Source organism: Mirounga leonina, unplaced genomic scaffold (assembly GCF_011800145.1).
Source record: "Mirounga leonina isolate KUSES-001 unplaced genomic scaffold, KU_Mleo_1.0 Mir_91, whole genome shotgun sequence".
NCBI lineage: Eukaryota > Metazoa > Chordata > Mammalia > Carnivora > Phocidae > Mirounga > Mirounga leonina.
The window spans coordinates 29,641,431-29,653,579 of record NW_023270839.1 but is presented as its reverse complement, the minus strand read 5'-3'; the positions used below and the strand labels follow the sequence as shown (position 1 = coordinate 29,653,579).

Below are 12,149 nucleotides of genomic sequence, written 5' to 3'. Positions count from 1 at the left end.
GATTATAGGGTTTAATGAAAGACAATGTGTCATATAAAGAAAAGAATACAATTGAAGAATCTGAAGTCCGAAGCCCCAGCTGGGGCTCTGCCACTTACTAAGCACATGGGGCAAACTACCAAACTCTCTGGAGTCTGGAATCTAGACCCAACTCTGCAAAAAGGTCATAGATATTTTGCTTATTGGCCTCCAAACATTTTTCAGAGACTCAATTGAGATGAATATATGTCCAAGTAAACCCCAGGTGACTACATAAATTAAGCATGTTTATTAAGCATGGATTATTTATGGCTTGTCATAGAAACTCAAGAGCTAAAAGATTAATCAAATATACTCCACTTTGCAAAAAAAAAACAAAAAACAAAAAAAACTGATACCTGAAAGCACTTCAATGACTTAAGATCACAAAGCTAGTGAATGGCAGAAGTGGGACACAAATCTAGGGCCCCTGAACCCTATCTGCTGCCCTTTAGATCCCATGTTCCAGGTAAGTTGAACAAAACAGAGAGGGGTCCACAGTTCTCCAGCCCAATTTAAGATACACCACAGAGTAAGCATTTCTCAGTTGCAACTGCTCTTGGACCCAAGATGAACAATGGTGAATGATGGACAAATTTTTGTTTTTAAACTCAAGTCTGAATCTGCCATCGTCCTCATGGCATGGTCCATTTCTACCTTACATAGTAGTATTGCTCTTAAACTTATTAGTTCAGTTTTGCTTATTAGTAGAAAGCTGGAGGAACTTCTCTCTGAATAGAAGTTGGCAGAAAGCTAGAGCTAAAATGACCCTGGGGTTCAGAGAGTCAAAACCTTTCATTTTTATGGATGAGCCCCGGCAATATAAAGATTTATGTAGGTCATGTAGCTCAATGACAACTTGTATTGATAAAAATATGAAATGTATTTGTTTTCTTGACTCATTAAGTATGGCTTTATTAATTACTTGGCAATATTTTTTACTCTATTTTAGATATTTCACAGTATCTCAGAGTTAAGTCTTTGAATATAAAACTAGAAAAAAAGCACAAATAAAAAAAGATCTTATTTATGGCCATAAAAAAATTTAAGATACTTCATACAATATAGAAAATTAAGCATTAAGAATAATATATCCATGAAAACTGTCACAAGCATAATTTAAAATCATAGATTAACTAATTTAATACGAGCTATCAACTGATCAGACAATATGCATCTGCGTTTCAATAGGTACCAAAAAGCTATTCGATAAAATTTCAAAACAAAACCCTCTAAATAATTTTTTAAACATTTAAAATCAATTGGAATGAATCTTGAGCTTATTATGTTTAAAAACATGTCACTTCCAGAGACCTAAATCTAAGTGTGAGGTATTAGGGCATTCCCATTATTCCAAGCAAAACAAAAATGTCCACAATCATCATGTTAACGTATTTCTTGAAATTCTGATCAATACATTAAAGCAGGCCAATTAAAGCAAAAATAAACAACATAAATGTTAGAAGGCAGAAGACAAAGTTGTATTTTCATTTTAAACCCAAAAGGCAAGTCACCTGGAAAACTGTGAGGGTTAATAAAATAAGTAGCAAAGTGAACATAAAATAATAAGAAGAGTTATTTCCTACAACCTTGCAATAACTGGAAAAACAATGACATGAAATCTGATTTCAAATATCCATTACTTTGACATTGTCTCCTATTAATAACTGGATTCTAATATCCACCATTCCAGTGAGTAAATGTAATCTTAACAAAGTCAATTATTTTTCAACTGCTAAATCTAATACACTTCAACTTTTTCATTCATTATTCAATGTTTCATTCATTCCTCCACTGAAACATATTTTTATCAATTACCAACAAGTCTTTTGTTCACTCCTACTCCTTTCTTGTCCACCTGCTATCCTGTCCTCCTTGAAACCTTTCTAAATACAGTTAAAATCATACCACTTTCCTGTTTAAAACCCACCAATGCTACCCCGTACCCACATGAGAGAAAACAGATCTATATCTACTGCAGGCTCATGAGCCCTCATTCACATCCTACACTTTGGTCAAATTAAGTTCTTGCCATTTCACCTTCATGGCATGCTCTTTGAAATCAGTGTGCTTTTACATTTTCAGTTTCCTTTTCTTAAAACAAGTGCTACCCTTCTTCATCTAGCTGTCTGTCAGCCTCTAAAACTCAGTGAAAGCATAACCCTCTCTCCTGGAAACTTGTAACAGCTCAGGGAGTCATGGCTTGTGTGCATGAGCACTGCACACTGCATTCCTCCTGGCTAATCTTCATCTTTTGTCAGTTTCTTCATCTGCTGTCCTCCTAGATAAAAGTGCATTTAATCTCCTCTAATTTCTACTACATTTCTGAAATATAGTAGATGACCAGTAAATGTTTATTCAACATTGAGTGGACAACCTTAAATAAGCTACAACACTTTATGGAACTATCTAAAAATCCAAATAAAATTTATTTCATCTTCCTGTGTAGGGAAGATAAATTATTTTATAACACATTTATAGATTTAGTAGTTAAAATCCTAATCACAAGTTGTTGTAGGGTTAAGAATATTTCAAGTATAACTGGATTAATAAGTCAAAACATCGATGACCTTTTAAAAGAAGAATTATGAGGAAAGTCTGTAAGGATTTTAAAAATCTATAGTAACCAAATATTACTGTCCCAGCAAAATAGATTGAAAGATAAGTTCAACAAAATTAGCCAAGTAACAAACCCTTGTACTTAAGAATTCAACAAATAAGGAAGGATGGATTGTTATTAAAGACAAAGAGACACACTGGTCAATAAATGATGCTTAGAACATAGGTCAAGTATCTGTAATACTTATTTATATCCTCATCTCGCACATAGCCCATGAAGTTGCAGATGTATTAATTAAATATAAAGTGAGAGAAAATGAGTAAAAATAGAAAGGAGGAATATTTATTAACTCTATGGAGTAAGATACATTTACAGTTTAGAGGTAAAGTTCATTAAGTCTGTTATGCCCACTTAGTACTTTTGTATATAAGAACAAAGAAAATGAAACATATTTGCTAAAAACATGTATGTTGGTATGTTCGGTATATAAAGAACTCTTACAGGTCTCTCAAAAAATGGCCCCCAAAATTGGTTAGGAATGTGACCAGATAATTCACAAATTAGAATGCAACAATAGTAAATAAGCATGAAAAATGATATAATTTATTAAAACTGCCTCTTCAGATTATAAAATTAGCAAAAATCCTATTTTAATGATACTAAAAATAATACTGAAGGCTGTTAAAGAGATCATTAATCAGACACTCCGATGCATGGTTGATGGCAGTGAAAAATAAAATTTTTAGAAAATTTTTAGTGATATCTAGCAGCAGACTGTTTTGTTGAGAAAAATTTTTTTGAAGTTGATGCTAAGGAAATTATTTTTGTTACAGATTGAATTATGTCTCCCAAAATTCACATGCTGAGGTCCTCACAGCACCTCAGAATATAGGCTTCTTTGGGAATAGAGTTGTTGCAGATATAGTTAAGATAAGGTCATACTTGAATACGTTGGTTCCCAATCCAATACGACTGGTGTCTTTATAAAAAGGAGATATTTGGAAACAGATGCATACACAAGAAAAACACCATCTGAAGATTGCAGCTCTGCTGCCACAGGCCAAGGATATCTACCAGATGCTAGAAGAGAGGCTTGGGCAGATCTTTCCCTAACATTTTCAGAGGGAGCATTGCCCTTTTAGCATACCTTCATCTCAGACATCTAGCCTCCAGAATTGTGAGACAACAGATTTCTGTTGTCCTAAGTCACTCAGTTTATGGTGCTTTGTTTATCAGCCATGGCAAACTAACATAATTTTAAGTCCTGAAAAAAAAATTGTGTAAAGATCTGCACTTTCATTTTTCACAAAAAGAAACTTGGAAAAACATGCATAATCAAGTATAGAAATATGGGTTGAAAATTATGTTGTAGGGACGCCTGGGTGGCTCAGCCAGTTAAGCATCTGCCTTCGGCTCAGGTCATGATTCCAGGATGCTGGGATCCAGTCCTACACTGGGTTCCTTGCTTAGTGGGGAGCTGGCTTCTCCCTCTGCCTGCCGCTACCCCTGCTTGTGCTCTTCCTCTGACAAATAAAATCTTAAAAAAAAAAAAAAGAAAGAAAATTACATTCTATGACCTTGATTCAATAATCTGTGACCATCAAAATAAACATATTTAATATACTATATAAAATAAGAAATGTTTATGTGTATATACATATTTACATATATAACATAGGTTTAATATACATTATACATGTACCTACTACATATAATCAGTACACACACACACTCACAATGGCTTTGTTCCCTGACAAATTGCCTTTTGTTGTACATGTAGTTCTTTGCTTAGTCAAATTCTGATTAAACCTCCGTAATTACCAAAAAACAAACAAACAAAAACCTCTGTAATTACAAGTTGGATGCTCCTTAGAAGACTATTCCCAATGCTCCTTGTCTCAAAAGTCCTATCACTGCACAAGGTCATCTTGCAGTTCAGTGACTTAATGCTGTTAATATAAGATCACAATGCATCCATCTACTTTATAGTGAAACCTCCTTTATAATTGGATTAAAGTGAAGTTCCAGGGACTGTACATTTTTTTTAATGTCTCAAAATTCCATAAACTAGTTATTTAATTTTTTAAAGCTTACAAAATATTTACTAGGTGAATATCACTATCTATTGAATCACAATGCATAGGAACTTTAAACTATTAAGCTTATAAGAATATTTGTAATATAAGTGTGTCTCCTGAGTATTAAACTTAATGTTTCTCATGTGACCATCCTCAAGAAGGAACTTTGAATGTGATTTAAGGCAACATGTGACCTCCTGAGCACTCAATTTTCCTTCATATGTAAGTGAAATAAGAGGGTTTGGCCAGCATATATCTAAAGCCTCTAGCTCTAAATTCTATGATTTTGTCTCTAGATATAATTTTCAGTGTAACAAATATTTACTCACCAGTGACCACTCAAAATATTAATACTTACTACCTAAATTTGAGATATAATTATTTCACAATTTAAGATATAAGTAAAAATAGCAGCAATGTCCACAATAGCCAAACTCTGGAAAGAGCCAAGATGTCCATGGACAGATGAATGGATAAAGAAGATGTGGTATATATACACAATGGAATATTATGCAGCCATCAAAAGGAATGAGATCTTGCCATTTGCAATGACGTGGATGGAACTGGAGAGTGTTATGCTGAGCGAAATAAGTCAATCAGACAGAGAAAGATATGTATTATATGACCTCACTGATATGAGGAATTCTTAATCTCAGTAAACAAACTGAGGTTTGCTGGGGGGGGGTGTGGGAGGGATGGGGTGACTGGGTGATAGACACTGGGGAGGGTATGTGCTATGGTGAGCACTGTGAATTGTGCAAACCTGTTGAATCACAGATCTCTACCCCTGAAACAAATAATACCTTATATGTTAAAAAATAAATAAATAAAAGAAGAAGATAGCAGGAGGGGAAGAATGAAGGGGGGGAAATCGGTGGGGGAGATGAACCATGAGAGACGATGGACTCTGAAAAACAAACTGAGGGTTCTAGAGGGAATGGGGGTGGGAGGCTGGGTTAGGCTGGTGGTGGGTATTGAGGAGGGCACATTCTGCATGGAGCACTGGGTGTTATGCGCAAACAAGGAATCATGGAACACTACATCAAAAACTAATGATGTAATGTATGGTGATTAACATAACAATAAAAAATTTTAAAAAGCTAATGATGTAATGGATGGTGATTAACATAATAATAATTAAAAAGAGTAAAAGTAAAAATTGTTGTGTTGTTGTGTTTTCTTTCTTGGTATTTTATCCTTGCTATAACTCTTTTTGAAGAAAATTTAGATGGAAGAGATCTGAAAGTTTATAAAGATTTTGAGTTCTGGAGGCCTATCTAGCTTAAGAATTCCTTAAACTTTTTTGCTCTAATGTCCTTCTTTGCTCTCTAGCCCTTCAAAGATAGAACAAAACTCCCACTAGTGATATTGTTCACTATCCACTTTGGAAATAGGTTTGCTTAATTTTCCAGCATATCAAAATACATATGGTTTTTAAGACATGTATACTATGCCTGAAAATCATGAGATGGTAGCTGAAAATAATTCAGAGAAAAGCCTATATTGTAATCAAAGGATTGTTGAATTTCCATTAACCTTTACAGAGTACCTACTATGTGTTGGATATTTTGCATAGCACCTTACCTGCTCTTTTATTGAATCCTATCAATTGTCTTGTGAGGCTATCAATATTCATTAGATCTTGCCAAGGCAGAGGAAATCCTTTGGCCTGGCTCACATTTCCATTGTAATTCAGGATATAATGGGGTGAGTGCTGAGTGAGAGATTAATGCTCATATCTCATATACTTTTTTGTTCAGTTATGGACTGGGAGGTTAACTTAAAAAATTGAGAGAAAAAACAATACACTATGGTAAGGATAGATGAAAGATATGAACAAGTTGATATGGGAGCACAGAGAAAAGATCTCCTAACTCTGCAGTCAGAGAGGACACTGGGTTTGTAAACAATTCATGGGGGCAATGATTTATGAATGGGCATTTGTCAGTTCAATGAAGCCATTCTAGGGGAAAAAAACTGCAAAGGCACTGAAGCTTCAAAGAGTAGAGAGTATTAGGAACTGAAACATGGGAGTGTGATAGTAAAGAATTATAAGAAATAATAATATGTAGATGAATAGGGTTTCTTGCATAAAAATCTTGATAGATTTCATTAAGGAATTTAAATTACACTCTAATTATAATGTATAACCATAGACTGTTTTCAAGCAAGACCATGACATGTAACATGATCAGACTTTTATTTTGTTTTTAAAAATCTGGGTCAGTCCTCTGGACAATAAGGCAGAATAAGATGATATAGAAAGATTCTGCTCTCTGGCCCACTTATATCACAATTCTACACACATGCACAATTGCTAGGTAACAATTTTCTTTTTTTCTTTTTTTTTTTTTAATAAGCTCTAGGCCCAACATGGGCCTTGAACTCATGAACCTGAGATCGAGAGTCCCATGCTCCACCAACTGAACCAGCCAGGCACCACAACTAGGTAACAATTTTTAATATGTTGTATACCTGAAAATAATCTAACATTTTGTGTCAGCTATACTCAAATTATTTACAAAACTTTAAAACATATCCAAGCTTAGGGGTGCCTGGATGGCTCAGTCAGTTAAGTGACCGACTCTGGATTTCACTCAGGTCATAATCCCAGCTTTATTTTGCTGAGATCAAGCCCTGAGACAGGATGGACTCTGTACTCAGCAGGGAGTCTGCTTAAGAGTCTCTCTCTCCCTCTGCCCCCAACTCCCCCACCCCCGTGCTCACTCATGCACTCTAGCATGCTCTAAATAAATCTTTAAAAAGTATCTAAGCTTAAAAGGAAAACAATCAATCTCCCCAATCACTACAAATGAAGTAGCAATTCAAAATTAATAGTGAAATAAAAACCAAAATTGCTTTCAGGGGCATTGGAACAATTTTTTACTCAGCAAGCATTGATCAAGTGACCCCTAAGCGCTAAGCACTGTGCTAGGGGCTAGAGATACAACAATTGAAAATAAAGATAATTGTCACTATTCCTCATAGAACTTCAGTGGTAAGCCCACACCACAGAGTCTGTGCAACAACTAAAACTTTTTCTACCAGGATAAAACAGTGATTTGATCCAATGTCAACACATGCATGAGATAAAAACTATGAGCGTGGAGAGACAATAAGGAAACTTTCCATCTACCTGGAAACATAAATGGAAAAAATTTACCCAGGATAAAGGAAACCTCAAGTCTATCTAAGTATAGGTTCAGAATCCACATCAAATTGAAAACTGAAATACATTTATTCTTTTCACATTAAATACTATTAGAAATTGATGATGTGCCTGGCCACAAAAGAAACCTCAGCACGTTCCATAAAAGTGGAGTTAAACAATTAAACAAGAAATTAACAGTGGGTTGGCAATTTAAAACTACCATCACCAAACAAAAAACTGTTTGGAAACTTATAAACATTCCCTAATATGATTTGGGGGGAAAAACAGAAACAGTGGAAATTATGAAATATTAATAACTAAATATTAAACATACATCAACACACATGTACATACATGTACTTCTGGGATAAATCAGTTGTAATAGGAGGCTGACAGCCTTAAAAGTATATTTTAAATATAACTTAATTAAAATAGACAAGGTAAATATTCAACTCAAGAATCACAGAATAAATTAATAGTAAAAATCAGGATAGTAAAGATGCAAAATAATTATGTAAAATTTTCTGAAAAAATATGTGTGCAGTGTGAGGTGATATCTCATTGTGGGTTTGATTTGCATTTTTCTGATAATGAGTGATGGTGAGCAGCTCTTCATGTGTCTGTTGGCCATCTGTAGGTCTTCTTTGGAGAAGTGTCTATTCAGGTCCTCTGCCCATTTTTTAAACAGATTGTCTGGGACTTTTTTGGTGTTGAGCTGTAGCAGTTATTTATATAGTTTGGATATTAACCCCTTATTTGGTCTATCATTTGCAAATATCTTCTCCCATTAAGTAGGTTGCCTTTTTGTTTTATTGATGGTTTCCTTTGCTGGGCAAAAGCTTTTTATTTTGATGTAGTTCCAATAGTTTACTTTTGCTTTTGTTTGCCTTGTCTTAAGACATCTCTAGAAAAATGCTGCTATGGCTGATGTCAAAGAATTACTGTCTGTGTTCCCTTCTAGGGGTTTTATGGTTTCAAGTCTCACATTTAGGCCTTTAATCCATTTTGAGTGCATTTTTGTGTATGGTGTAAGAAAGTGGTCCAGTTTCATTAATTTGAATGTAGCTGTCCGGTTTTCCCAACACCATTTGTTGAAGAGATTGTCTTTTTCCCATTGTGTATTCTTGCTTCCTTTGCCATAGATTGACCATATAAGCATGGGTTGACTTCTGGGCTCTCTTTTCTGTTCCACTGACCTATGCTAGAATGTTTTTATTATTATGATGCTAGAATCAAAGAGACAAGAAATGACAAGTGTCGGTGAAGATGTGAAGAAAAAGAACCCTTCCATACTGTTGGTGGGAATGTAAATTGGTACAGCCACTGGGGCAAACAGCAGAGAAGTTCCTCAAAAAATTAAAAGTAGAAGTACCATGTGATTCAGTAATTCTACCTCTGGGTATTTACCCCCAAAAATGAAAATACCAATTTAAAAGATACATGTACACCCTTATGTTTTTATTGCAGCATTACTTACAATAGCCAAGGTATGGAAGCAACTGTAGTGTCCATCGCTACATGAATGGACAAAGAGAATGTTTACACACACACACACACACGTATAAAATGGAATATTAGCCATAAAAAGGATGAGGTCTTGCCATTTGTGACAACACAGATGGATCTAGAGGGTATAATGTTAAGTGAAATAACTCAGATTGAGAAAGACAAATACCATACGATTTCACTCATATGTAGAATCTATAAAACAGAACAAATGAACAAAAGCAGAATCAAACCTATAAATACAGAGAACAAACTGATGGTGGCCAGAGGGAAGGAGGGTGAGGGGATGGGCAAAACGGCTGAAGGGTAGGAGACACAGGCTTCCAGTTATGGAATGAATAAGTTACGGGAATAAAAAGGCATGGCACTGGGAATATATTCTATGATATTGTAATAGTGTTGTATGGTGACAGATGGTAGCTATTTTTGTGGTGAGCATAGCATAACAGAGTTGTTGAATCACTACGCTGTATACTGAAACTGATGTAAAATTGTGAACCATACTCAAAAAGTTATGAAAGAAAAATTGCTTCTTTAAAGCATAAATAAAAGTACAATTCTTTATCAAGACTGGTTACAAAGAAGGAATGTACACATGAACAATACCATTATGTAAAAAGGATGTAACCGAAGATGCAGTGGAAATTTTTAAAAAATTAAAAGTATGCTATAAACATCTTTATGTCAATGCTAAGACTTGAAAGTAATTTTCTAAAGACATTAACAAAAATATACTTTCTAAAAGAAATTACTAACATTTATAGAAAAATATGGGAAACTAAAACCATTACTAAGGAACCTTTATTCAGTAGGAAAATCTCCCCAAGAAAGAACACTAGAAGGTTTTTTAAAGTTTTATGAAGTCCATATTAAGTAAATACCAAGGTAATACAAATTTGACTATAGAAGTGAAGTGAACACATAGAATGGAAACTGAAAGAAATGTACATTTTCTAAGGCTAGCATAAGCTTGCTATTAAAATCAGAAAAGGACCATACAAACTAAGATTATATACCAATACCATATGGGAGAACTCATAAGCAAAATCCTAAATAAATTTTTTGTATTTGATTCAGCATGGGTGTATACATTTATCCAAGTTGGATTTATCCCCAAAATAAAATAGTGCTTTAACAATATAAAAATCAGACTTCTGCTTCCAGAAAAAAAAAAAAAAATAGATTTACTTTCCCTATAACTCCCACTAAATACAACTAAGAACTTTGGACATAATATATAAAATAAGCACATATAAAGCTCTGAAAGTTGGAGAGATGGCATAGTGACTAGCGACTTTAGATTCAAAGTATAATACAGCGATGAGTTTTCTGGGTTTTCTGTTTGCCTCAAATATCCCAAACTGAACATTGTAACCCAGAGATATAAATGGTGCAGACAAGAAAGGCTCCAAGGAAAACCTACTCTCCTTAACAGAGGAACCAAGAAAGGGACAGGCCACTCAGACAAAAACCTTTAGATGATAATTAACCCACTCTAGTCAAACACCACACACAAAATCCTGTGGCCCCCATTTCCACTCCTGTCAGTGAAGGTCAAAAGCAATGCCTAGACTTCTACCCTTTCTGGACTGTAATAAGGTACTTCAATCCCCCCTACTGGCTGGAGTGCTGTCAGAGAAGGCCAAGTAGGGAGTTGGAAATCACAGAGACAGCCTGAACTTCTCCCCTGTGAAAGTAGTAATGAGACACCCTTTCCCTCCTCAATGGAGTTTTATTAAAAGAGACCTAGTGCAAAGTCAGGACTTTCATCACTGCTCAGCCATAACAAAATCACCCCTCAATGTCAGTGGTGGCTACACAGGAAGCAGCAATTAGGCACCTATTCCCCTCTAAGCTAGGGCAGTATAAGCAGAGACCCAGGAGGAAGCCTCAACTCCGAGTCATGCCCACTGCAGTAACAAAAAGTTTCTCCACCTGGGTATCTATGGAAACTGAGGGCGAAAAAACCCTAAATTTCCATCTCCATCTAGAAGAAATGAGTCAGAATTCTCATTCAAGTACCAGAGCACTGTCAGGCAAGATAAATACAAGATTTAAGTAAGACCCGAAGTCTTAAAATACCCAAAATGTCCATATTAAAATCACTTGTCATACCAGGGACCTCAAACTGAATGAGGAAAGACAACAGATGCCAATGTGATAATCCAGGTGTTGGAAGTATCTGAACAAGGATTTTAAAGCAGTCAATAAAAAAAGTTTCAACAAACAATTTAAAATATGTCTGGAACCAATGAAGAGAAAGTTTTATGGAAGGAGTACACAGTCTCAAAGAAATTGAAGATATGAAAAACAAATGGAAATTTTAGAAATAAAAAATACAGCCACTGAAATATTACTAAGCGGATGGACTCAACAGCCACTTGAAAGAAAAAAAATCAGTGAATTTGAATATAAAACAGTAGAAATTACACAGTCTGAACTACAGAGCCTGAATGTAAGTGTTAGGGACATGTGGGATTATGATAAAAAATTTAAAAATATAATATTCATCTCATTGGAGTCCCAGAAAGACAGAAGAAAAAGGAACAGAATTCTGAGTCTTCTCAAACTGCTCTAACAAAATATCACAGATTGAGTAGCTTTAGCAATAGACATTTACTTCTCACAGTTCTGGAGAATGATAAGTCCAAGATCAAAGTGCTATCAGATTTGATTCTTGGTTAGGGCTCTCTTCCTGGCTCACAGTGGTCCACCTTCTCACTGTATCCTCACATGACAGAGTGAGCTCTGGTCTCTCTTCCTATTCTGATATGTTAAAAAAAAAAAAAAAAAAAAAAAAGACGACAGCGGGGGGGAAGAATGATGGGGGGGGAAA

General features: G+C 35.1%; 1 protein-coding gene across 2 annotated transcripts in view; it reads right to left on the bottom strand.

The window, feature by feature from the left end:
• Positions 1–12,149, bottom strand: part of UNC13C (unc-13 homolog C) — a 565,259-nt gene that overhangs the window by 439,644 nt on the left and 113,466 nt on the right. The gene's annotated exons all lie outside the window — the stretch shown is intronic.